The sequence below is a fragment of the Loxodonta africana genome, chromosome 1, assembly GCF_030014295.1.
Source record: "Loxodonta africana isolate mLoxAfr1 chromosome 1, mLoxAfr1.hap2, whole genome shotgun sequence".
NCBI classification, from domain to species: domain Eukaryota; kingdom Metazoa; phylum Chordata; class Mammalia; order Proboscidea; family Elephantidae; genus Loxodonta; species Loxodonta africana.
In genome coordinates, this window is record NC_087342.1 from 98,570,362 (window position 1) to 98,591,652 (window position 21,291).

Here is a 21,291-nt window from a genome sequence, read left to right on the forward strand (position 1 = left end):
GCCAAACATTTTGCTGAGTCCTTTTCAGATGACATTTAACCACTTGAGGGTTGAGTATCACTGTTAAGAGGGAGGGGGAAAAGTCCGCATTTATCACATCCTGCTGAAGAGTATTCAAAACCCAGGCCAGCCTTGACTGCTAAGCCCATGACATTTTTACTTTCCCAGCCCAGTGGTCAGATGTTGTATTATTACCATTCAGTTATTGTCAGGATTTGGGGCGGGCGGGGGGGGAGATTTTTAAATGAAAGTAAAACATGCTTATGGTATTAAATGTAAATCATACATTGGAAAATGCCTCCAGTCTCACTTCCTAAAGGTGTTCAGGTTTTTCTAGAATGTTTTATGTACATATGAGGAAGTATTTTAACAGATGACAGCTCTTCCTAAGCATGGTCTTAAACATTTTTCCTCTGTTTTACAATCTGAGACATGTATGTTTCTGAGTATGCTACATGGATCTTAGTCTTTGACACAAAGGCCCACTTTGCTTTGACCTGAGGATACTCAGTGATGGTTTAACCCCTGGTGTCGTAATTGTTAAGTGCTGCTAACAAACAGGTAGGTGGTTCATACCCGCTGGTTCAGTGATAGAAATGCCTGGCAAATACCTTCCATAAAGATGAAACAATCCATTGCTCTCGAGTCTGTTCCAACTCAGCTACCTTATAAGCTAGAACTGCCCCATAGGGTTTCCAGGGGAGCAGCTGAACTGTCGCATTCTTTGGTTAACAGCCAGTCTCTTAACCACTGCGCCACCAGGGCTCCTCCATGAAGACTACAGCCCAGGAAATCCATTGGGGGCGGTTCTACTTCTGCGGAGTCAAGATTGGCTCAGTGGCACCTACCAACAGCAACGAACGTTGTTGCCGTTGTGAAGTAGGATGAAGCTGCGTCATGTTGGATGGGTTGGCGTTAAACCACGATTGGAGGCTGTGACTAGTTAACTGTGGCTGCATTTCTGGTTTTGGCACCACCTGCAGTTTTAACCCTTATAGGAATGTAATGGACAGTATTGAGGATGAGGGCTGGTAGTACAGAATTTGGCTTTTAAAAAACTTACAACTTGCTTAAAGTGTACAACCCTTTTTTAGTGGAATCTTAACACCTCAGGAGACTCGTGTGGTCAGGCAAGATTACTGCAGGGATTGAGGAAAGCACTTCCTTGTGGTTTAAAAACAACACTGGATGGCCCAATTTAGGAGCCGATTGAGCAACCTTTTCAACTTGCTGGGGGTTGGGGGAGGAATGATGGTTTAGTCCAAGTAGGCACGTGTAAGTGATCACTTGGATTCTCAAAGGGGACCTGGAGATTAAATCTCCACTCCTTTACTCACATGATTTTGATGAGAGGTGGATGGAGACAAATTTGAAGTCTGTACCATGTGCCTTGTCCAAGATTGTTTCCTGAGCCAGGGCCAACTTAATTAGCACGACTGCAGTTCATGGACGAAAATGATGCAAAAGGTAGAGGTGAGTGGGTGGGTTTATCTGAGGTCCCACGGGGGCTCTGGCACAGCTGGGACAAGGACTCAGGTGCTTCAACAGTGCCTGTTGCGGGGAGTAATGAAATGTTTAGATCTGAGGGCTTGGAAGCAGCAGCCAGGGTTTAAATCCTGGTTTCCTCACTTAAAGCTGTGTAAGTTTGGACCAGCTACATCATCTGCAGTTCTCTCATCTGTAAAACGGGGGTAATCAGAACCAACTACTTATCCTGTGAGGGTTCAGTGACGTGATGGATATGTACAGCTCACTGCCCAGTCAATGGCTGTTCGCTGGTTAGGTCAGTGACATGCAGTAGGCCCTTGGATGCCTCTTTAAACAGAATTGACTCTGATGATAGGCAGACAGGAAGTGCCTCTGATTTGCGTACTGGGGGGGGCATTGAGGTGAGGGGTCAATGTCAAGAGAAAACCAAACCCGTTGCTGTTGCGTGGATTCCGACTCATAGTGACCCTATAGGACAGAGTAGAACTGCCCCATAGAGTTTCCAAGGAGCGCCTGGCGGATTATGAACTGCCGACCCTTTGGTTAGCAGCCGTAGCACTTAACCGCTACGCCACCATGGTTTCCGGCTAAAGAAGTCTGACATTTCAAGAAAGGGGCTTCTGAAGCCACAGGTTAGGCAAGTAGGAGAGATGTAAATAAGGATTAAAACAGCATTAGATGACTTAAAGGATTTTCAAAGTAGACCATCCTGGATTCAGTATCCAGCATTTTAGCTATATGTTGCTGGGCAAGTCATCTCCTTACCAGTTCTGTTGAGGTGGAACTGGGTGTCTAAAAGTTTGTCAGGTTTAAGATTTGTTTATGCCGTCCCCTCCCCAACCCTCCCCAGTTGCTCTAGGTCTCACTGTAAATGGGACAGGCTTGCCCTTAGCCTGGGACTCTTCCCACTGGACAGACACTTTGCCCAGCCCTGTTCTTGCTCGTTAACCTTGTCGGGACAGGCAGCCCTGGCTCTGTTTCACTAGAAGCTGTGGAGTTGAAAGGACAAGACAACTTACCCAGGCTTTCCCTCTGAGTTTGGAGGGCCTTTTCTTTCTCAGACAGCTGACAAAGGTTTGGAAGGCTGGGGAAGAGTAGGGAGCCGCTGGCTCAGAGGCTCCTGGCATTCCCTGGGTATCTTGGTGTCACTGAGCAGCTGAGTGAGACTATCGCCAAAAAATGGTTTCCTTGGCTTCTTCAATACATTCGCAGTGCACTTTTGGGACGGAAGGTAGACAACTAGATAGGAAGGGAACTAATCCACATGCTGGTCACAGGGGAGGTGCTTTTTCATTATCAACCCTGTCATATGGGGGGTATCACCTGTTTACTCAAGAAGCTCAGAGAAGGGGTGTGTGGTCTCTGCCCTGTTAGAGTTGGGCCCCCTCTTTAACAAATAGTTTATAATGGCCCTTGAATATTCTCAGGTGAAAGTCATGTTCATGTTTAAAAAAAAGCCATTAATACAAAAGCAATGTATAAAACAGGTATTTCAGTATGTAAATGTCAAGTATGACTGCTAGAGACACAGATGATTGAACCCATTTGAAGCCATTATAAAAACTACAGACAGGAAGTAATAATAGACCAGACTTACTGGAATATGGTAAGGGAGGTGAAATAAGCTTTAATGGAAATAGGGGTGGCATGCCAAGACGAGGAACAGACTGCCGAATTGGAGAAAATGAGGGCGGATATTCTCACCGAGAGCTGCACCTTGTAATGTCAGAATAACTCCCGTTATGAAAAGGGGCAGAGTGGTGACAAAGGACAGTGTCTATCCCATGAGGTGGTTGTGAGAGGTTAAGTGATTTAATACATGAATTGTGGTCAAAATAGTTCTGGCACTTAAGTACTGACTGGTATTAAACAGTATGTATCCTAAGACGGAAGGGGTATGGCTGGGATTCCAACTACCAAGCTTTTGGTTAGCAGCTGCCCTCTTAACCACTGTGCCACCAGGGCTCCAAGACTGCCTTTATTCCGTTTCAACTCTTCTATAATGGTCTTATCCTAAATTAGCGGGCTTTTGCAAAACATAAAAGCGCTTTACTCTGTGGGGGATGGGGGTGGGGGAGGTGGGCTCAGTCCCATGGCCGTGAGTAGTTGTGTCTAGATGCTCATTAACATCTATGCCCCCTTCCGCTAAAGCCAGTTATGGCTCCCTGGCCAGTGTGACAACCAAAAAGCCCCATCGTTTTCTCAACCACCCACTAGGAGGCAGTACTGCCCCATTGAGAAATCACTGGGTCAAAATCTTTGCCAGAGGTCCCACATCTATCTTTAGTAGAATTGAGTCTGTTTTGACCTCACAGAGTCGTCTCTACTGTGAGAACAATAATAGTAACAAAGATAGTAACTACTGTTCCTTGAGCTCTTGTGTGCACACACTTTGCTAAGCTTTTTACATGTATGTATACCACCGGCTCATTTAAACCTCACCACTTGAGGAAGGTTCTGTTACCCATTTGCACATGAAGAAAACTAGACCTAGGTCCAAGAACCGTATTAGGTGTTTTGTGTGGAAGAGGTTACCCTTGAGCTCAGTGCTGAAGAACGGGGTTTGGTTAGAAAGCCGGAAGATTATAAAGAGAAGAGCCACGTGCTTATAGAAGCACAAAGGCAGAAAAGGACAAGGCTTTATGTGGAGTGACAAGTTTAAAAACCTATGGATTTGTTAAGGGTTTAGAATTGTAGATGAGTAGAATGTCAGAGAAGACCACAGAGGTGTAGGTCACCAGTGACAGTGACTTTAAAACTTTAAAGTAGCCAAGCCCAAGGTCTCTGGGTGGTGCAAAGGGTTTGTACTTGGCTGGTAACCAAAAGGTTGGTGGTTCAAACCTACCCTGGGGGCACCAGGGAAGAAACAGGCCTGGTTCTGTTTCTGTAAAGATTGTTGTGTGGCCATGTCGATTCTAGCTCTTAGCATACCTGAGCACAGAACAGAACTGCCCCATAGGGCTTCCAAGGCTGCTGATCTTTACAGGAGCAGGTTGTCAGGTCTTTTCTTCCACAGAGCTGATGGTGGGTTTGAATCGCCGACCCTTAGCTTCACAGCTGAGCGCGTCACCGTTGCACCACCAAGGCTCCTTTTTGTAAAAATTATAGCTAAGAATACCCTTTGGAGCAGTTCTACTCTGTAACACGTGGAATTTCCTAAATCACAAATCAACAAACAAATGTAGCTAAACTTTTTTTTTTTTCGAATGAAATGTCTGTATTTTGGTTGTACAGAGAAGTAAATGGTGATTCTTTTTTTTTAGCAATTCATTTTGCAATCCCAGGATAGGAAGGTCTGCCCTAAAATAGCCTAGTGGCACAAATTCACACCAGCACGTTAATATGCCTATGATCGAATATGTCTTATGTTAAAAAAAAAAAAAAAAAACTTTTAAAAATTGCTAAGTATATGTATTTTTAAATGCAAGTGTCTGAGAAACTCCTGCAGCCTGGTTATGAAGCTCCTAAAGCCGCCAACAGAGGAAGAGCCTCAGGCTCAGGGAGGTGGAATGAGCTGCTCATTAACAGAGCCCAGCTGGGGCAGTCTCCGGGCGCTCGGCCTCCTGACTCCTGGTCCAGTGCTCCTTGTGCGTGACCAGCCGTGGCATGTGGTATGGCAGTGTGCCCCAGCCTGGCTGGTAAACCCCTCATCCTGAGAGGGCCCTGGCCTCTTGTCCATCTCGCCAGCAGATAAAGCCTCAGACAATGACAAATAATTCTTGGCTCAGGGAGTTCACGCAGGTCTGATTCACCCAGCAGCTTGTGGCTGTGCCAGCCCGAGAGCCTGTCCCCTTGTGCTCTGCTTTTTTTTTTTTTTATCACTCCCCTCACTGGCCAGACTGGGACTCTTATTTTTTTTTTTTTTATTATTTTTATTATGCTTTAAGTGAAAGTTTACAAATTAAGTCAGTCTCTCATACAAAAATTTATATACACCTTGCTATATACTCCTGGTTGCTCTCCCCTTAATGAGACGGCCCACTCCCCCTCTCCACTCTGTATTTTCGCATCCCTTCGGCCAGCTTCTGACCCCCTCTGCCCTCTCATCTCCCTTCCAGACAGCTGCCCACATAGTCTCATGTGTCTACTTGATCCAAGAAGCTCACTCTTGGTCAGTATCATTTTCTATCCCATAGTCCAGTCCAATCCCTCATACTGGGACTCTTGAGCAAGAGCAGACACCTGTGAGCGTGAGAATGGCGGCTGCTCTTTCAAGGAAGGTTTTCCAGGCCGCAAAGGAACTTGTCCGCTCCCTTCAGCTGGGTGGCTCAGCATTGCCCCATCAGCCTCAGTTTCAGTATCAGGGTGGGGCAGCGTGGGGTGTGGCACTGTGTTACCAGGGCAGGCCCTTATTGGCCACAGACATGTTGGCAACAGGTGGTGGCTCGGGGCACGGGAGAACAGATGGGCTACCCACTCACGGAATTTCAGAAATACCATGTATCTGCATTTGTCTTTTGAAAGAATCTGCTTGTAAGTGGCAGGACATTTTAAAATTTACCTTGCCCTTTTTTCCTTCTTCGAGACAAGCACTCCTAGTAATCATTGTTAGATGTTTCTTATTATAGTATACTTAGAATATTTGTTTAAAGAATGAGTTGTGTTGTTGCAGAATAGAAGACTACAACTTGAAAACGGTGTTTGTTATACAGAAACAAGGTTTTTTAAATTGTGGTGAGAATATATATATATATAACAAAGTATTTGCCGTTTCAACATTTTTTATGTGTACAATTCAGTGGCATTATGTTCATTATGTTGTGCCACCACCACCACTATCATTTTCACATTTTTCCATCATCCTTAACAGAAGCTCAGTGCCCCTAAACAATGACTCACAAGCAAATATTCTACAAGTAAGTTTGTATGTTGAAATCTTTCTGGCCATATTACCCAAAGCCATTATTTAATAATAGCCTAGTCTTAAATGAACCCAGAGTTGGTCCCCCTGAAGCAGGTTCCTGGAATATTGCTCTGATAAGGAAAGCTTTTCTCAGGGAGTTTGTGGTAATGTTTCAGGAGAAGGAGAAGATTCTGTTTTCCCTAGAGTTGGAGTCCTGACCTCGATAGCACTGTCAAACATTAGTATAGCCCCTCCTGGCGCATCAGGTAGGCTTTGATTGCGGCGCAGCTGCGACTTTTTCAGGAACCTCAGTCTCCTCAGCTGTGAAGTGGGAGCCACACTGCTTCCCTTCCAGGCTTGTTGGGACAAAAAGATGAGGTAACGAATGTAAAAGACCAACAACTGCACCTGGCACAGAGGCCCTGGAAGATACCAAGGTCAGCTTTTTCCTACCCTACTCCCTTTAATTACTCATTTTAAACTCAGAAGTAATTTATGCTGCAGAAAAATGTAGAACAAAATTTTAACACAAACGAAAGACCAGACCTGCTGGTCTGACAGAGATTGGAGAAACCGTGAGAGTATGGCCCCTGGATACCCTTATAGCTCAGTACTGAGATCACTCCTGAGGTTCACCCTTCAGCCGAAGATTAGACAGGCCCATAAAACAAAATGACTAAATGGGCACACCAGCCTAGAGGCAAGGTCAGAAAGCAGGAGGAGATAATGAAAGCTGGTAATGGTAAACCCAAGGTTGAGAACAGGAGAGAGATGACACATTTTGGGGTTGACAACCATTGTCACAAAACAATGTGTATTAATTATTTAATGAGAAACTAACTTGCTCTGTAAACCTTGATCTGAAGTACAATAAAAGAAAAAAACCTTATATAAAAAAAAAAGTAACCTATGACCCTGGTAGCAAAATTACAGTGCAGATAAAACAGGAAGAAAATGACCCAATAGCTTCTGGTTTTCTTAAGTAGTTTTTCTCCATCGTGGTATTTTTTTTTTATTCTGTGCGCTTAGGGTGGGAAATTTCTGCTTAGGTGGTGTCAGGGAGGTGATATCATGGACCCACACTGCAAATGAGGAAACTGAATTCCAGAAAGAGGAAGTGCCGTCCTCAAGGTCATGCAGATAAGAGGCCTGAGCCTGGCTTGAAACCCATAGCTTCCTGAGTCCAAGCCCAGCACTTGTGTCAGGACCACAAGGGGACCTGGAGATGCTTCTTATTGTACCCAGGTGACTCTCAGACGCCTGCCCTGAAACACTCATGTGTGTTGGGAGCTTTGTGGCCATAATACCATATTTCTGTCGTGAGACCTTGTGAAGTAGTGGCCACTCCCCACTGAACACAAACAACTGCTTCGTGGTCTGCCCTGACCTAGAGTCCTGGGACTGGATAGGTTGTGAATGAACAACCTGATAGGTTTGGGGTTTTGGGGCCCCTTAGTTTTGATTCTACAGGAATACTGGGTCAGCACCACCCTTAGGGCACTGCGTCTGTGGCCCTGGCCTGCCAGCACACAAGTGCTGTCATTCTGGATTCTTCCTTTGCATTAAGGGATGCTCTTTAATCTGTTTTGTCATTAACACTGGTTTTCAGAATGGCTGTCTTGGGATTCCCAGCAAATATTTTCATTGTTTTCCAAAAGAGAAACAAATATGGGATCGTTTCGATGGCTAGAGTACACTCCCATGTTACAATTATGCATTGAAGTGGGCAAGGTCAAGTGGATTGTGGGCTATGCTCCAGCCTTCATGAAATCTATTAGAATAATTTCAAAGAGTGCCAAGAAGATAAATACATCAGGCCATGAACCCTAATTTTGTGATGAGTGTGAGCAATCACTTGTGATCCCCATAAGGGCCCTACCATATACTGGTCCAGTTGGTGTTCCCACCCATCCTGTGCCCGCGGGGTGTGCCTGTGAAATGTCAGATCTGGTGGGCCTGAGGTGAAGAAAGAAGGGGTCTTCGTTTACTCAGTTTGCCCGTCTGTAGAAGGGGCAGTTGGGCTAAGGGTGGCACAGGCCTTGCATGAGAGCCTGCCCGCTTCTCCATGCTGTGCCCCTGGACCGAATGACCACGGCGTCCTTCCAGCCCAGCTAACATGGCCTCAAACCACTGCTTCAGGCAGAACCAGCCCGTGACAGGAAAAGAATTTGCTACATCAAGTCCCCATGGTCTCCGAGGTCCTTTCTAGCATTGACATTCCAGGATTCTGTGACTCCAGGAAAAAACAAGGCTGTTTCTTTCTGACAGTGGTAAGTATAGATGGTCATCTTACTGGGAGGGAAAGGAAAAACGGTAAGTGCATTCCAAAACTCCAAACCTGTTGCCATCGAGTAGATTACGACTCATAGTTCAGTGTAGAACTGTCCCATCGGGTTTCTGAGGCTGTAATCTTTACAGAAGCAGACTGCCACATATTTCTCCCGAGGGGTGGCTGGTGGGTTTGAACCTCCAACCTTGTGGTTAGCAACCGAGCCCTTGACCACTGCACCGCCAGGGCTCCTGTAAGCGCGTAAACACAAGAAAACCCATTGCCATCAAGTCGATGTTAACTCACAGCAACTTTATAGGACAGAGTAGAACTACCCCATAGGGTTTCCAAGGCTGAAATCTTGACAGAAGCAGATTGCTACATCTTTCTTGAACTGCTGACCTTCCAGTTAGCACCTGAGCACTTAACCCCTGCACCACCAGGGCTCCTTGCAAGTGCATACCAAAAACCAAAAAAACAAACCTGTTGCTGTCGAGTCAATTCTGACTCATAGTGACCCTATAGGACAGAATAGAACTGCCCCATAGTTTCCAAGGAGCGCTCTGGTGAATTCGAACTGCTGACCCTAAGGCCTGAGTAATTCATCGGGCCTGTGCCCTTCCAGGCATTTGTGTGCTTAGGGCTATCAGCAGGCCTGACGTTGGGATTCACACTGGCTCAGAGGTTGCTTGGTGAACGTGGGCACCCAAGGGGTTGGGTTCTTTCTCAGAAAGGACTGGTGGGTATAAAGGTCCTGGTACAGATGGATGCCGACGAGGACTTGAAGACCACCAGGGCCAGGGTTACTTCTCATTATTCAGCTCAGCAGCAGGAAGGTTTGGAATAAAGTCTCCAGGGAGCACAGCAGGCAACCAGGTCGGGAGTCTGGTGGAAGAGCTCAGCTCTCAGAGTCAGCTTTTGCTCCTGGGAACATCATCACGCAAGTCTGGGCAAGTTACTTTGCTCCCTGAGCCTTGATCTCTTCATCTGTAAAATTAATACTATTCATTGAGCTATTTGGAGACTACATGGAAAAACAATAACCTTTACTAAGCACTTGGTAGGTGCCAGGGACTGTTTGCAGGTATTACTGTAATTTCTTTAATCTTCACAGCAACCCTCAGCATAGGTGCTAGTACTGTCTCTGTTTTAGGAAACAGGCACAGACAAGTAACTTGCCCAGAGTCACACAACAGCAAGTAGGGGAGCTGGGATTGGAAGCTAGATGCTCTGGCTTCAGAGCAGGTGTTTGATAAGAACCTATTAGATAAATAATCAATTCTAGGGCTGGTGGTAGAGAATCCTAGACAACAACCCGAGGGTCACGGGCTATTCAAAGTAGACAGGCTTAGAAAGGCCTTAATGTAACCCGCTGTTCGATGTGTGAGAACCCCAGGGGTTAGAGGGGAAGGGCCTGCTGACAGTCCTTGTCAGTTGGTGGCAGAACTGAGGTGAAGGCTCAGGTCTCTGGACGGCCATGCCTAGTTAAGGGCACCCAGATTCCACAATCCTGAGCTGTGTTCTAGGAAACACAACTCATGGCTAAAAAGTGCCATCCCTTCCATAAGCATTAACAGAGTCTAAACTCCAATCCCTTCCACCCTCTGACATGTTTTATCCATTAACTCTGCTCCCAGGTACATCCACAACACATTCAGTGTGTGACATAAATGGTAATGAAAAAAACCGGTCTTGAAATAAGATACTATGCAATGCTGTGCGGCAGTTAGAAAAAAGTGAGCTGGATTTAGATGCAGCTCAGAGCTTGAAAATGGCGCCGAGTGGAAAGAGAGGTATCTGCAGCTTGGTGCCACTTACGCAAACAAAGACACATGCCCACAAAGCACTGCGCTTTAGAACACAAACAAACAGAAGTATTTTGAATGGCTGCCTGTGGGGCAGAGGAGCGGGACTAACTCCCTCTTCTGTACCTAGGGCCGAAAATGAAATTAAGTAAAAACAAGAGACCTGACAGAATCATTCTGCCTGAAACACCCTGACCCTGGGCTCAAGGAGGAAAGATAGGCACACTTCCTGGGCTACCTCACCAAAGGCAGGGACCTGAGTGTCACAGGTGGGGTGAGTGAAGTCGAGGGGAGGGTCAGCCACACCTACCTCCATGAACCCCAGCTGCAGGCCAAGGGCCACAGGCAGACCCACCAAGGCTTTGGGGAAGGGGAGTCTCTTGGCTAGTTAGTATCAGAGGCCACGCAGCGTAGCCAAGTCCACTGTTAGAATGATCCTAAGGATGTCAAGAAGATACAGATTTGGCCAATAATTCCATGATAATAGGTCATCAATCACAATGTGGGCTTGATTGCTGTGAGGACCCTGCCATGTGCTGGTCCAGTTGCCAAACCTGCGGGATGTGCCTGTGAAATGTCTGATCTTTTGGTGGTCCTGAGGGTCAGGTGAAGAAAAGGGGGTCTTCATTTACTTAGTTTGCCCATCTGTTGAAGAGGGGCAGTTGGATGCAGACCTCACCTAACCGCCCACTTGGCTTCCAGGACCTTCCTGGGAAGTGGTTAACCCCTAGGTGCAGAGCCTGCCATTCTGAGCTCAAGCCACAAGGTGGCAGTGTGGTCAGTGCAGGCACCTGGAATCCAGCTGGGGAAGAAAGCCACTTCTCAACTCCAGGCCAACTGTGTGTCCAGGTTTGCCGGCAGTTACAGGAAGGGGCGACTGTGGTCCTTGGAGAGAGGCTCATTGATTTATTAGGCCTGAGATGGGCTAAAAATAAAAAAAAGTAATTCCAGTGGTTTGGGACAGACGTCAGGAGAGGCCAATGTGATTTTCTAGAAAGTGTATCTCCAAGCCTGGTAGTCTTCTGAATCCACACCCCAGAGATGGGTGAGAGTGTGTGTGAATGTGTCTATGTGAATGTGTGAGTGTGGATGTTGCTGTTTGTGTGTCTGAGAGTGACTGTGACTGGCTGTGTGGGGTTGTGACTGTGAGCATGAGTGTGTGAGTGTGTGTAGGGGAGGGAAAGGTAAGTGGCGGGCTCAGGTGTCGCCAGAGAGGCTGGGAGGAAACAATAAACCTGGGCGATGTCCTTCTTATCAGCAAGCCCTTCTTCTGGGTCCACAGGGCTAGAGAGCAAAGTTCACGTGATAGCAGTGTCTGGGAGGCAAGAAGCATGGTGGTGGAATTGGAGACTCTAGTGGGAAACAGCCACAGTGAACTGCACAGAGCCCAGACTCAGAGCATGGCCCTCACCCAGCACAGCTGGTTCCAACCAGCCTGACCAGTTTTCAGGTTGGGTGGGGGTGGAGAATTAGCCTCTCTGAACCTCAGTTTTTTCATCTGTAAAATGGCAAAAATCATCAGACCTACCTCCCCGGCTGCAGGCAAGGATTAAGAGAGCTATGTATGTAAAGCACTTAGAAGAAGACCTAGCATCTAATTAGTGCTCAGATGGTGGGTGCGAGGGAAATACAAAATCAAGCTATGCAGAGAGCCCCGCGGGACCTAGTCTATAGCAGGCACTCATAAAGGTCAGTGCCTTGTCCTTCCCTGCCCCAGCCTTCCAGGAAGACCTTTCTTAAGAAGCGGTGCGTATCTGGTCCCTGGAGGGGTATGTGTAGAGGCATGCCTGCCTGGAGTGGGCTGTTAGGCTGTTGACCTTAGAGATCCCAATGATTTTTGCCATTTTACAGATGAAGAAACTGAGGTTCAGAGAGACTAATTCTCTACCCCACACAACTTGAAAACTGGTCGGGCTGGTTGGAACCCAGCTCTGCTGGGTGAGGGCCCATGCTGTGAGTCTGGGGCTCTGTGGAGTTCAGTGTGGCTTATTCCCGTTCCCCCGAGGGGTGTGCGCAGAGGCATGCCTGCCTGGAGTGGGCTATTGACTGCTGACCTTTGAGATCCACTGCAGCTTCCGCCACTCTCTGCAGGACACCAAGCCATTTATAGTACTGACTCATGCCTACTCCTGCTCAAGTTTCTCCCTTGTTTTCTTTTTTGTTTTTATTGAGGACTGGGTGGAGAACGTTTGGTGTCATCAGGGATTACTTTTAAACCACTGTCTCACATTGAGAGCTGGCTTGAGTCAACTGGTCACCATGGAATTTCTTTTTTTAGTGTGTAAACAGCCAAGTTTTCGGCAGCTGTTGCCCCCATCCAGAGCGGAAAGCAGCCTGTTGATGTAGAGCTGCCTGGCTCCTATTTCTTGGGCAAACAGATGCCTTGTCTCTCAACTTGTCAATTAGGAAGCCCAAAAAGGTGACTGGGAAACCACATGTCTGGTTATTCAGGTGGCCACACCTGGGAAGCCTCTCTGAATGTCAAAGCCACAAGATAAAGGACATAAATAGAGGAAACACTGTTTCGGAGCCAAAGTATAAAAACTCCCAGCCAATCCACAAACCGCGGAGCCTTCCCTGAGTGCCTGTTTCGTGCAGGTTCTGAGCCTGGGGTGGGGTTCCCGAGGGGAGGGGGGCTGGAGCTGTAACTTGAGGTACTGGTAGGAATTACACGAGCTGGGGTAAGGGCCCTTCAGGAGGGGGTGGTGTGAGCAAGAGCGTAGAGGTAGGAACGTACAGTCCTGGGAAAGTTTGGTTGGAACAGAGAGTTTACAACAATAAATTCAACCAACATTAATTGAGCATCTAGTATGTGCTAGACACTGTTCTAGCCACCGGGATACAGATGTAACCAAAACAGAAATTCCTCCTCTGTGGATATCCTAGTGAATAACAACAGTATAAATAATAACAGCTAACATTTATTGAAAGCTCATTGCATGCCAAGCACTGTTTCAAGCACTTTGTATTTATTTACTTATTTAATCCTCAAAATACCCATGTGAAGTTGGTATTGCTATTATCCCCATTTCACAGATGAGGAAGTAAAGGCACTGAGTGGTGGAGCCAGGGTTCAAACCTGGAGCCCGTGCTCTGAACCATGACACTCCAAGCCTCTACAACTGGCAATAATGAAGTGGTGAGAGGTCAGGCTGGCCAGGTAACGTCGGTGAGTCTGGAGGGTGGCAAATTTGAGCAGGGTGGCAAATTTGAGCAGGGGGAGGAGGGAGCCAGGGCTTTAGGAAGATGAATCTGGGGTGGTGTGTGGAGTTGAGCAGGGGCAGACGAATGGACTTTTGTGGGTTCAGGGGGGTGGTGCAGGCCCACAGCCTCACTGGGCAGGGGAGAGGGGTGAATGAAGACAAAATAATCAGTCAGATAGGGCTTGGAAGATTCGTCAGGCCTGGAATTACTGGACTTGGCATAAATCATTCCTTCCTTGGTGAAAGAGGACTGACTGACCAGGTTCATTGTGGATTATTGTTTTTATTATCATTAACTGCAATTTCAAGGGGTGACGGAGCCTTTCTGGGGCATTGGGCCCTTAGCCCACAATGAGGAGCTCCAAGGGCCTCCCAGGCTCAGCTGGAAGACATACTGTCTGTTCTTGGTCCTTCTCTCTGGATTCCAACAGCCAATCCCCAAATTCAGGGTTCAGGTGAGTCCCAGGCCACTCCCACTCCCCATCGCCCCTCTCCCCATTGCCCCTCTCCCCATCGCCCCTCTCCCCAGGTGGGATTGCAGGACCCTTCACATTTCTTCATCGGTGGCCAGCCTGCAGGCCCCTGTGCACAGCTGGAGCCATGCTTTTGTGTGTGTGGTGGGGGTGTAGCTCTACTGCCATTGTCCCCCTGCCTCCAACCAGGGCCACACCCTCTCCAGACTCCCAGAAACCCACACCAGGTCCCTGTTTCAACCTCTTCCAGTGTTCATCTGTGTTTTCTGAATGGATGTAGGCTCTCGGGGCCAACTTGAGTTTTTGGCGGCCACTGCCCGGCTGCTGCCGGTCCAGCTCGTAAAGTGCCCCTCCCTACACCTGCACACTCCTTTCTCACCAGGGGCTTGGCCAGGCCTCCTCCTCCTTCTGCCTGGAGAGAAGGTCCAGACCCTCAGGCACCTTCTGCCCCCAACCGGCAGGCTCATTCTCCCCTCCATCCCCCTACCCCAGCCCTGCTCTGACCCCCAGAACTCAACTCCAAAACATGCTTCTCTCTGGAACAGGGCAGGAACGCAGGCCAGGGGCCTCCATGAGGTGGGAACAATGTCAAGAATGAATTTCAAGGTTTTTCTTTAAGAACTTCCTCAGCCTGGCAGCCCTTGAGGGCTGGGAATTCCCGCCTGGGGAATTTTTCCAATATTCTGCCAGCTGTTTCTTCTGTTTCAGTGGTTTTATTATTTTTTCTGTCTGTTCCAACTCCTTTCGCTTTCAGTACAGCAGCTCAGGCAGAGTGGCAGTGGAGGGTGGGGTCCTGGCATTTGCTGAGTTGGGACCTGTGGCCATGGCCAGCTGTGCCAAGGGAGTGGATGGGATGAAGGAGGAAAATAGGGGTGGAATAGAGGAAGTGAGACAGCACCAGGGTGGCTTCTTTGTTTTCCTGGGGATCTTTGCGTCACTCAGCTCTGGGCACGGGCCTTGTCTCCAGAAGGCCCCCATCAGAAAAGCACATCTGTGACTCGTGAGGGTGACACATTAACCCAGTAACATGAATTCACTTGTCAGACGTGTGAGCTGGTGTGGAATAGAGAACAGGGACCAAAGGAAGAGCGCATGGAACAGGTCAGTTTTGAAGACAAGCGTAGGAAGGGTCTGCGCACAGAGGACTTGCCTGTGGAGGTGCTGTGCAGAGTGAGTCTGAGCAGCTGGAGGACAGCAAGGGGTGCCCGAAAGAAAAACAGCTGCCTTGACTCAATTCCGACTCATGGGGACCCCATGTGTGTCAGAGTAGAACTGTGCTCCACAGGGTTTTCTTTCATTTTATTTATTTTGTTGTTGTCAAAAATACACGCAGGAAAACGTATGCCAATTCAAGTTTCTACGCGTATAATTCAGTGGCATTGATTACATTCTTCGAGTTGTGCAGCCATTTTCACCCTCCTTTTCTGAGTTGTTCCTCCTCCATTAACATAAATTCACTGCCCCCCTAAGGTTTCGATCCAATCTTTCAAATTGCTGCTGTCAATTTGATCCCATATAGATAGTTCTTAAAAGAGCATAACGCTCAATCAAGGCAGACCTTTTTTACTAGTTGAGCTAAACTATTGTTTGGTTTTAAGGAGACTTCAAGGGATATTTTTGGTTTAAGGTTTAAAGATTAACTCAGGGCAGTAGTCAGAGGTCCATCCAGGCTTCATGGCTCCAGGAAGCCTGGGGTCATGAGAATTCGAAATTCTGTTCTGCATTTCCCCATTTGGATCAGGATTTTTTTTTTACAGAATCTTTGATCAAAACATCCAGTAACGGAAGCCGGGCACCATCCATCTCTTCTGGTCTCATGGCCAAGGAGGCAGCTGTTCATGGAGGAAGTTAGTCACACGTTCCATACCCTCCTTCTATTCCTGACTCCCTTTCTTCTGCTGTTGCTCCAGGCAAATGGACACTAATTGTTGTGACTTGGAAGCCCGCTTGCAAGCTTTTAAGACCCCAGGCTCTACCCAGTGAACTGGAGGTAGGACAGAAGCTCTAAACACCTCATTAGACCAATTAACTGGAAGTTTCCGTGAAACCATGACCCTAAACCGCCAAAGCAAGAAACCAAATTCCATGAAGTTTTTCTTGTACATGAGCAGCCTCAGCAGCTACTCTTTTTTTTTTTTTTGTCATTGTTGTAAATATATCTATTACACAACTTTTGCCGATTCAACTTTTTACAGGTGTATAACTTATTGACAACAATTACAGTAATCGGCTGTGCAACCCTACCCTTAATCAATGTGATTTTTCCATCACCATTAGCCTGCTTTTACCCCTCTCTCCCACCCCCGGTAACAACTAATGAACTTTAGTGTCTATGTATTTGCCTTTTCCGGTCTTTTTATCTAAGTGAGGTCATGCAATATTTGTCCTTTTGTCATTGACATTTCACTCAGCATATAATGTCTTCAAACTCCATCCGTACTGTAGCATGTATCAAGACTTCATTTCTCTTACTGGCTGAGTAATATCCCATTGTACGTATGGACCACATTTCTTTATCTATTCATCTGTTGATAGGCATTTAGGTTGTTTCCACATTTTGGCTGTTGTGAGTAGTGCTGCAATGAACGTTGGTGTACAAGTCTCTTTTTGAGTCACTGCTTTCAAGTCTTTGGGTATATACCTAGGAGTGGAATTGCTGGGTCAGATGGTAGTTCTCGACGGCACTGGGTATGGTAGTTCTATTTTTAGTTTTTTGAGGAGCCTCCACACTGTTTTCCGTAACAGCTGGACCATTTTGGATTCCCACCAGCAGTGGATAAGGGTTTCAATTTCCCCACACCCTCGCCAACATTTGTTAGTTTCTGGGTTTTTTTTTTTTTATCTGAGCCATCTTAGTGGTATCTCATGGCGGTTTTGATTTGCATCTCTCTGATGGCTAATGATGTTGAGCATCTTTTCATGTGTTTGGTGGCCATTTGAATGTCTTCTTTAGTGAAATGTCTATTCCTTTGCCCATTTTATGATGGGGTTATTTGTCTTTTTGTTGTTCAGTTGTTGAAGTTTTATGTATATTTGGCTATTAGATTCTTATTGGATATATGGTTTCTGAAGATATTCTTTCTCCCAGTTGGTAGCTTGTCTTTTCACTTTTTTGGGTAAAATCTTTTGATGAACAGAAGCTTTTAATTTTTATGAGGTCCTATTTATTTATTTTCTTTTTTGCTGTCTGTGTTTTTGTTATTATATTAGATAATCCATTGTAAAAAGCTAGGCCTGAGAGCATTGCCTCTGCATTTTCTTCTGAGAATTTTATGGTTTCAGTTTGCACATTTAGGTCCTTAATCTATTTTGAGTTTGTTTTTGTGTATGGTGTGAGGCACGGATCCTGTTTCATCTCCCCACATGTGGATCCACAGAATTTTCAATGGATCGCCAGGCCTTTCTTCTGAGGTGCCTCTCAGTAGACTCGAACCTCCTACCTTTTGGTTACCAGCCAAGTGCGTTAACCATTTGCACCACCCAGGGACACCAGACACCTGGGGATTTGGTTGAAAAGAACAAACCTGTACCCAAGATGGCTTTTTTCACTGCATAATTAGGCTTGAAGAATGTAAGCTGAGTAAGGTCCCTTGGTGAGATGTTTCCCAGATGTGACACTGGCACCATAATGCCTGTCTGTGACGTTGGGTCACCAAGATTGGTCCCTCGGACAATTCCTGATGAGAAAGTCACTGGCCTCCAGCTTCAGATAAGGATTAAATTCAGCAGTGTGTAACAGAAAAGCAAAATAAATGGCTTAAATAAGAGAGGGTTTCACTTCTGTGTAAGAAGAATTCCAGAGGCAGATAGTCCTGGAAATTTTAAAAGCAAGACTTAAAGGAATAGAGACACCTAGGTACCTGGGTAGCACATACCTTTCTGAGTCTAGTTCAAGGCACTTTCTCAGCATATGGCTCACTCTGAGAGAAGCTTGATGAATGCACCCTTCAAGGACTTCCTTCCTTCCCTGGCTAACTTTCCCACACCCCCACCTATGCTTCCGGGGCTCATGGCCCGGATCCTTGCCTTGGGGTCTGCTTCTGGGGAAACCCAAACCAACATGCTGCCATTATGGAGCACTGACTGCATGCTGGGCACCTCACAGGCTCTCTCTCATTTCTTCCCTCACCCTGGGTTCAGGATGTGGTTATTAAGCACCATTTTAAGGGTAAGGCCATAACTTGTCCAAAGTCACCCAGCACTGATGCCAAGGCTCAACCCAGGCTGATCACTGTGATATTTCCTCAGGACAGATTCCTCAATATGAACCTCTGGGTCAGAGTATGTACATTTTTAGGGCTCTTGACCTGTTTTGAGGGCCAAATGCCCCTCAGTAAAGTCAAACCTGAGCGCCCCTCACACCAGCAGTGCTGGGAGGGGCCTACTTCTCATATCCTCACTGCCAAGGACATCGCAGTGCCAAGCACACTCAGCTCTTTCGACCTCAGCCCTTTGGAGGGCATTCCTCCCAAATATGTATTTTTTAAAATACAAAAATCATTAATATTAGCTAGCGTGGGAGCCTGATGCTAGCAGACCTGCAATATATACCTGAGGTGAGCTGAACAGGGTTGTAAACCAGCCTCACTTGAGCGCAACAACTGTTTCCTACTGCCCTCTCGGGTTTCCTGGGAGTGCAGCTTTTACCAGACTCCTCTCCCCAGACCCCAGCGAGGTGTGTGGGTGGGCAGGCGGATGGGGGGGGCGTGTGAATGAGGATCAAGGAGGAAGGACGCTGGGGGTGGGAAATGTGTGGCAAGGTCCTCGGAGGAAGTCTTTGATTTCACAACTTTGGTCACTTCCCTCCACTCTCCCTGCCCCCCCACCCCAGAAATATTGGTGGGGCTTTTGGTGGGGGAATGGGAGGTGGGGAACCCCCTATCTCTTCCCTATAGATGTTTGAAGAGCCAACCAGCCACTCCCCCAGCTCAGGCATGCCAACTTGGCATTCCAAATGCCTGAGGGCAGCAGAGAAGCCCGCAGGCAGCTGGAGGGAGGGAGCGTCGGAATTTCCTCCTCCACAGAATGTGAAGATGTCTTCCTAGAGCAGAAGAGTAGGAAATCCTACTTGGTGGCTCCAGGATGGGGACACACCTGTCTGACCCCTTTCTAGTAAAATTCCCCCTATTAAGCTTTGCAGTTTTCAAAACACTTTGATCTTTCCACAGCTGGTGAAGTGGGCTGAGCCAGGGTATCATTATCCCCATTTTACAGATGGGGAAGCTGAGGCATTGATTAAACTGATGGGTCAGAGACGCATGTTGTAACTCAAGATTTCTGGAGCCTGGCCTGGTCCTGAGGAGCCCTCGTGGCATAGTGGTTAAAAGCTATGGCAAGCTACAGCTGCTAACCAAAAGGCTGGCATTTCGAATCCACCAGCCGATCCTTGGAAACCCTATGCGGCAGTTCTACTCTGTTCTACAGGGTCACTATGAGTTGGAATCGACTTCTTAGCAACAAGTTTGGTTTGGTTGGGGCTGGTCCTATCTTCTGCTAATACACGTAACAGTACTGGTAATTTAACGTTCATTGACCTGATAACATGCCAGGCATCCTGTGAGACTGTTTGTTCAAGCTGTCCAAGTCTTTTAGTCCTCATAAAACCCTCTCAGGTGGATAAAAAAACCCAAAAAACCAAACCCACTGCCGTCGAGTCCATTCTGACTCATAGCGACCCTATAGGACAGAGCAGAACTGCCCCGTAGAGTTTCCAAGGAGCGCCTGTCGGATCTGAACTGCCAACCTGTTGGTTAGCAGCCATAGCACTTAACCACTTCACCACCATAGTCGCCTGCATTTTAGAGGCGAGGAATGAAGGCCCTGAGCTGTTAAATCATTTGAGTTCACTCAGCTAGCACTGGCTGAGCTGGGATTTTGGCCCGTCCTGTCCTACTCTATACCCGTCGGCTCTCAAAGTGGGGTCTGGACCAGGAGCACCAGCATTATCTGGGAACTTGTGAGAAATACCTACTGACTCAGACATTCAGAGCTTCACACAGCGTTCAGGTGATTCTGTTGCACCTTCAAGTTTGAGAACTGTCATAACCTTCTACTTCTTTTGTTGTTTTTTTTTTTTTAATTGTGCCTTAGGTAAAAATTTACAGCTCAAGTTAGCTTCTCATACAAAAATTTATACCCACATTGTTATGTGACCCTAGTTGCTCTCCCTGTAATGTGACTGCACATTCTTTCTTTCCACCCGGGTTTCTTGTGTCCATTCAGCCAGCTCCTGTCCCTTTCTGCCTTCTCATCCTGCCTCCAGACAGGAGCTGCCCGTTTAGTCTCAGGTATCTGCTCGAGCTAAGCACACTCTTCACGAGTATCATTTTATGTCTTATAGTCCAGTCTATTCTTTGTCTGAAGAGTTGGCTTCGGGAGTGGTTTTACCTATGGGTTAACAGAGAGTTGGGGGGCCATGTCTCTTGGGGTTCATGACACATTCTATTAACTGAGTGGATTTCAATCCTGACTGCACAGTGCAATCATAGGAAGAGCTTTAATAATACCAATGCTGGGCTGGGGGTGGCGCCCAGGCGTCAGTGTTCCTGAAAGATGCCGATGAATCTAACGTGCATTCCACTGCCTCCGATGTGCATGGAGGGGGCAAGCCCTTCAAGGCTTCAAGGTTGACCAGAAGGTTCTCAAGTAGAGGGAAGGGCAACCGGTTCCCGAGAACCCTGAAGAGACTGAAGGTGCTGATCACTGAGGGGCATCAAGGAAGGAGAGACTCTGGGGGGTGGAAGGCCAGGAAGCCTGCAGCCCTGGTCAGGCCCACAGCGCCACAGCTGTTTGTCTTGGCATTTGCCCAAGCAGGCGGCTCCGTGTGAGGCTGGGCTCCTTTGTTTCTGTGGTTTAACTGCTAGCCCTGTTTTGTCCAGGGCTGGTTAGATACTCCTGCTGCAGCACATCCATCTCTAGGACAAAGGGTGGCCATTCAGGCTCTGAAGAGGCTGTTTCCCAGAGAGTCGAGGCAAGTGTGTGCGGGGGGCCTGCCTCCTGCTTCTAACTGTATCCCCCTGAGCCTCAGGTTTCAGGGTTCCATGACTATCAGTCAGGGTCCAGTCAGGAGACAGAAACCACCCCAGTTATTTTAGCAGAGAGAAGCTATTATAAATAATTGCTAATTATAAGAAATGAAAAAGCAAAAAGACACTGAGAGTATCATGGAGGTCACAACCACAGGAAGCAGCTACCACACCACTCGGTCTGG

General features: G+C 47.2%; 1 long non-coding RNA gene across 1 annotated transcript in view; it reads left to right on the forward strand.

The window, feature by feature from the left end:
* Positions 1-232: 232 nt before the first annotated feature.
* Positions 233-21,291, forward strand: part of LOC135231406 (uncharacterized) — a 34,102-nt gene continuing 13,043 nt past the window's right edge. Inside the window, exon 1 of the long non-coding RNA XR_010322000.1 lies at positions 233-16,071. This is a non-coding gene — a long non-coding RNA (uncharacterized LOC135231406). The remainder of the gene's footprint in view (positions 16,072-21,291) is intronic.